Source organism: Galeopterus variegatus, unplaced genomic scaffold (assembly GCF_000696425.1).
Source record: "Galeopterus variegatus unplaced genomic scaffold, G_variegatus-3.0.2 Scaffold6252, whole genome shotgun sequence".
In the NCBI taxonomy this organism is placed as follows: Eukaryota; Metazoa; Chordata; class Mammalia; order Dermoptera; family Cynocephalidae; genus Galeopterus; species Galeopterus variegatus.
In genome coordinates, this window is record NW_007732363.1 from 102,894 (window position 1) to 109,425 (window position 6,532).

Sequence of the window (6,532 nt, forward strand, 5' to 3'; positions counted from 1 at the left end):
AGATAAATTTACATTCATGGAGCTTATATTCTGCAGAGAGAAAATTGATAAACTAATAAATAAATGATATAATGATAAGTACAGTAGTATGAAAAAATGTAATACAAATGTGTATTTTATATGTAATATACCCTGTGAATATATATAGTATGATGTTGCATTGAGGAGTATGGAGAAAACTACAGCAAGCTAAGGGGTAGAGAGGCCTGATGTAATACAAATGTGTATTTTATATGTAATATACCCTGTGAATATATATATTATGATGTTGCATTGAGGAGTATGGAGAAAACTACAGCAAGCTAAGGGGTAGAGAGGCCTGAGGGCTTGCTGTTAGGTGGCATGGTCAGGGAAGGCCTGACTATACAATGGCATGGAGCCCAGTCCTGGGAAAGAAGAGCAGAGGGAAGAATCTTGTGGCTGTCCGGGGCAAGAGCCTACCTGGTGGAGGGAGCAGGTGCAGAAGCCCTGCATGTTCTAAGAGAAGGTCCGTGCGCTCCCGGAGAAGAGGGGGGAGCCCTAGAAGGAGAGGCCAAACAGCAGGAGGGCAGACTGGGAAGTGCCTCTGAGGCCTGGGGACGTCTTTGGATTTTACTTTAAATGAGATGAGAAGCATGGCAGGGTTTGTGGCAGGGTTTTGGTATTGGTAGAGGATTGACATTGTCCACCTTCTGTTTTAAGAAGATGACTCTCCACATAGAATATATGGCAGGGTTTTGGTAGAGGATTGACATTGTCCACCTTCTGTTTTAAGAAGATGACTCTCCACATAGAATATATTGAAGGGAGGCAGAGATGAGAACAGGGAGACCAGTTAGGAGGCTACTGCAAAGTCCGGGTGAGAGACATGGGTGGCCTGGGCTAGGAGGTGCTGGTGGAGAAAGGGAGGACTGGCAGATTCTCAGTGGATACACCATAGAAATAGGGCCCACAGGACTCGCTGGTGAACTCGGTGTGTGTTTGGGAGGAAAGTGGGGTGGGGAGTGGGGGGTAGATAATGCCACGTGTTCCGCCCTAAGCAGTTGGAAGAATAGAGATGACATCGGAGATGGGGAAGGTGGCGAAGGAGCGGGGCTGGGGATCGAGGGCTCAGCCCTGGATGGTAGGTGGCACCCAAATATGAGTTATGGTTATGATTGATTGTACCATGGCTGGGCAGGATGATAAGACAGTACTTTTATTTTTTAATAGAAACATAGTTGATTGTGCATATCTGTGGGGTACAGAGTTGAATCTGTGGGGTACAGTTTTGAAAGTTCAATACCCGTGTTCAATATGGGATGCTCAAATCAGGCTAATTAGTATATTCGGCACTACACAGGAATTGTTTTCCACGGCCCTTCACCAGTTCCTCCCTTACACCCCACTTCTCCTCCCCCTTTCCCACCTCTGGTAATCTCAGTTCTGTTCTCTCCTTTTGAAAGCTCAATGAATTATTGTGACTGTTGTATCTTTATTTCTTTCTTTGTTTATTCTTTTTAGCTCCCACTTATGAGTGAGGGCATGCAGTATTTCTCTTTCTGTGCCTGCCTTATTTCACTTAACATAATTTTCTCCAAGCTCTTCCATGTTGTTGTGAATGGCAGAATTTCATTCTTTTTTATGGCAGTGTAGTATTCCATTGTGCATGTACCACATTTTCCTTATCGGTCATCTGACGATGGCCATTTAGGTTGGTTCCAACTGATGAGAGTACTTTTAATATCAGTTATCTTCCTGCTGTTCACTCCCTGACATTTACTCCCCTCCCCCTCACTTACGTGAACATTGATTATCTTCACATGTGATGGGATTAACATGCCTGGGGAGGAGTGGAGAGAGAAGGAACCTGCTCTGGTTCTCCAGCTACAAACCCTGGCACAGACAGAGGAAGGCAAGCCTCCACCCTGGGTAGACACGACTGCACTGGCTGCTCCCAGCAAAGAAAACAGCACAATTTTCTTTATGAGGCATCTTCTGATCACTAGTGATTTCTCCAGGGGACCGAGTAGACATGATTCTAATCAGTACAGGAGTACCTGGAGGTTTTGCTGCCTGAAACCATGAACTAGAGAGGCAAGAAGAGCAAATTCTGCTTTGAGAAGGTCAGAAACATCTCACATTAACAGGTAAGAAAAGAACTATCTTCATTCCTTGCTTTGTTTTACTCTCATGAAATTTCCTAGAATTCCATGAGATTGGGGTACAGGCAGAGAGCTGTTGGCTGTAAAAATCGGTGGTGTAAGGCAACCATTTGCGTTGTCAAGGCAGCAGGCTCTGCTCCTCGAGGAAGGCTGGGGGAGGCTTGCCCCATTCACGGGGGAGCCCCAGCGCCCTGCCCCAGCCTGGCGCCAGCAAGGGTGCACAGCCGTGCGCCGGGCTCGGTTGCTTAACAGGCTGTTGCTGTGGAATCTCGTCCCTGTAATCAGAGCCTCTGCACAAGAAAACTGTGCACAAGAAAAAAAAACTAGAATTTGAGTAAATCCTGAGAATATCATGAGGGCTTTTGATTAATATAAAATTAAAGCTCTTCCAGAAGCGTTAATTGAATAAAAAGAACACTATTCAAAGAGCTGTAAGGACATCCCGAACCATTTGAAGATACAGACTCTACAGTTTATTATCTTAAAATCCGGTTAATTAAGGCACTAAGTGTCATTTCAAACATTCTGACTTCAGTGTACTTTATATTTAAGTTTCTGTCTAATTTTCTTGTTTTCCTGGCCTTTAGGCATGTGTTTTTTTCTTCTCACATTGCTCTATCATGAATCTTTTATTTTCCATGTTAGCAGGAAAATAAGCTCTAGAATAATTCCAAACCAGTCTTTCAACCCATCCTTCTCATTTGCCAAGTGTTGATGAACTGCTGTAATTAACAGTGATCCACTTCTTCTGAGGGAACTGAGCTAAAACACGCTCTTAGCTTGACAGAAGAGTGTTTGACCGTCGAAAGAAACAAATTATAAACATGATATTAAGTTATTATTAAGATTGACAAACAAGTAACTTAAAAGATTGAGTTACTGCTATTTCCTCAAATAAGGTAAAAGAAACCATTAAATTACGGCTCACCTTCTGGTCTTGTGAAACCACAATTACCAAGCAAGATCTTTTTGGCTACAAGTCGTAGAAGATGCGCAATGTCAATAAGAATTTAGAAAACTGATTACCTGATAACATAAATTTGGTGACGGAGTTCTCCAGAGCTGGTTAATTCATCGTGTAATTGAAATGAAATGCTCTTTCTATCCTCATTGTCTGGGATTTTGCCCTCACATTTGTCCTGGTTGCAAGACGGCTGCTGCGTCTCCATCCAGAGGCCACGTCTGAGGCCGGGGAGGAACTCAGTTTTTTCTCTCTCTCTTTTTCTTTTTAGGAACATAGAAACCTTTCCTAAAAGCCACCCCGTGGATTTTCATTAACATCTGTTGTGTCACAGCACGTGACTAAACCCAAACCAGCAAGGAGAGTGGGTTACAATGGTTGTCTTGGGCCATCAATTTACCTCGAGACTAGGATGACACCCTTCCTCTCACGAAGGGCACGACCCCCCAACACCTATGTGAAGGCAGAGTTCTGTCCTCTGGGGAGAGGGGAGCAATGGCACTGGCTAGACCAGCACAGGCAGCACAACGTCTTCCATGACACCCGCTCCTGGCTTCTTCCTCTCCCCCTAGCTGCTCCCCGTAGTCCCCTCTGCTTCCTCTGCCTGTCCTCTAAGTATGGGGATTGCTCAGGAATCCAGGGGCCTGGGCCCTCTTTTCTTCTCTATGTGTGTTCCGTGCTTGAGAAATCTCATCTGGTCCTGTAGTTTCAAATGCCACCTACAGCCCCAGCCTCTCCTCTGAGCTCTACATGTGGACATGTAACTGCCCACTTGACATCTCCACTTTCAGAAAATACCATGTCCAAAACAGAACTTTTTATATTTTCCCAAATCAGCAATTTCCCAGGCATTCCTATCTTAGTAAATGGCACCTCTGTCTGCCCAGTTGTTCAGGACAGATGCCCTGGAGTCAGTCGTGATTCTTACCTTCCCTGCCTACCCATCATAACCACTTTCCTTTTGTTTATTCCTATCTTAGTAAATGGCACCTCTGTCTGCCCAGTTGTTCAGGACAGATGTCCTGGAGTCAGTCGTGATTCTTACCTTCCCTGCCTACCCATCATAACCACTTTCCTTTTGTTCAACATGGGAACTAGCAAGCTACTCCAAGGGCCCAGATGCTCAATAAATATTTGTTGAAAGTTGATTGGATGTATTGGTGGAGTCCATTCCTTGACTGAAGAGTGCAAACATGGAGGTTAGAAAGAGAATGAGGATCATAATGTGTGGCATTCTGATACAGGTGCTCATTCTGGGATGGATTGAAGGCAACATGTACAATACTTTCTGGCCAGCTGGGGAATCTGAACCCTTGACCTTGGTGTTACAAGGCTGTGCTCTAACAAACTGAGCTAACCTGCCAGCCCTACCACCCATCTTTTGACAGGACTTTCATGAGCACCAAAGGAGTGGTTGAGATAGACTCCTACAATTTACTTACAGCTTCTCACAGATTCACTGTCATCCAGAATTCTGCTGGTGGCAATGCCATATTGGATGGCACAGGGCACAGGGAGGGCCCAACGTGAACTGAAATTGTAGTGATCATCTGGATTTTCTCTCAGTAAGGCTTGTGATCAGCAACTGCTGAAATGGAGAGCTGAGGGACATTGTTCTTGTCTTTCCCATCGTAGATGATGTTGATGGCCATGATGTTGGGAAGATGGAGGCGTACATCTGTCAGCTACTGCTGTGTAAGAAGCACCTACAAAATCTTGGTGGCATACAGCGATGAGCATTTATTTCACGTGTATCTGCAACTTGGCTGGAGTGGCTCATCTAGGCTGGGGTAGTTCTCCAAGTTGCTGACCTGGCTGGGTTTGTCAGAGGTGACCCACATATATTCATTCTGGATCCAAGGAGCAGTAGCTACCCAAGGGAGGCTCTTCTTATGGTGATGACAAAAGCACAGGAGGGCAAGTGGAAACTCTTAAAGCCTGGGCTCAGAATTGGCACAATGCCACTTCAGCCAATTAGTCAAAGCAAGCTGCAAGACCAAACCCAAATTCAAGAGCAACACATGATGCCTTTTGTGGGAGGATCCACAGAGTTACAGGACAAGCAGCATGGACACAGGGAGGGTGACGAATTAGAGCAATCCTTCAATCTGCCTCAGCATGTACTGCCCATGAAAGGAAACAGAAGAGAAATTCTGCGCTCAGGTTGAACTGCATTTCCCTCTGTTTCTGGCTGCTTCTCACTGTAATTCAAATGGCATGTTATGGTCCCTTTGGAATAGACTACCAGATACAGGTCCCATCCCTCCCAAATCCATTTGTTATTTATTGAGTAATGCCTGGACTACTTTCCAGGCTGGTACCCTGGGTGTTGATTCCTCTAGTACGGTTGTTAGGGAAACATTTCATTTCACATCTGCTTACACAATTTGCTGTCTCTCTAAAATAAAAAAAAAATTTAAATTTTAAAAAAGGAGAAAGAGAGAGAGGCTCTTACTCCCTTGGCTGTAAAGGATAATGAGCAATTTATTCAGAGCTATATACAAATCAGACTATCGTCTTCCAGACAGAATCAATAATATAATTTTAAGCCCACACACATTTACAAATGCTAACACTCCAGCGCAGCTGGGTTGCCATGGGCAACCAGGGCATGCCAGCTTGTGATCTGAAAACAGGCTGATGTGTCCCAGCCTACAGCACAGTCTGCAGACAGAATGCAAGGGAGCTCTGATCTGGCCGCCAACAAAGGCAGCCCTGTGATGGTTTGGATTAGTTCTTGTCTGAACTACTTAGCTTTGTTTAAACTCCTATTTGCACAGGACTTCTTCAATATCCCTTCTGTGTCTGTGTTTTAAGTAGGTGCGAGGGAAAAGGGGCTGTAGGGTGAGAGCAGGTAAGGAGGAGAACTCCACCGATGGCCCCTGGTGGTCAGAGCAGCCAAAGATGGGCTCGGGTCTGCAGGCGAGGGGGCTGGGCTATTTGGTAAACCGGAAAGGTGGGTCCAGTGGAGCTTTCCAGTGAGGGCGCCTGATGGGTTGATGGGAACTGACATATGTTATCTGGAAAGGGGAAGGGTCTGGAGGCAAATAGGAGGCAGGCAGTTCCCAGTAAAAGGACTGGTGGGAGGAGAGAGTGCACAGGAATGACCCAGGATGGCTCCATTTAGATACATCAATACAAACCTAATCCATTCTCAAAGGAGCCTAAATTATGGGATTTCCTGGTGACATAGTCACTGACATTCACAAGGACCATGAAAACATTTAACAAAAAGTTAGGGGATTTAAAAAAAAAAGTTGTATGATATGATCACTTTTTGACCTGTCCCCACACACGCTGGACCTAGTCTTGGTCAGATACAAAGAAGAGCAGACCCATAGATGGACCTGGGCTCTATCTCACACCTAACCACAGAACCGGCACAGCCTTGACCTATAAGGAAGGCTTCTACCTCAGTTTACATGTCTGTTGCAATGGGGAGGTGCCT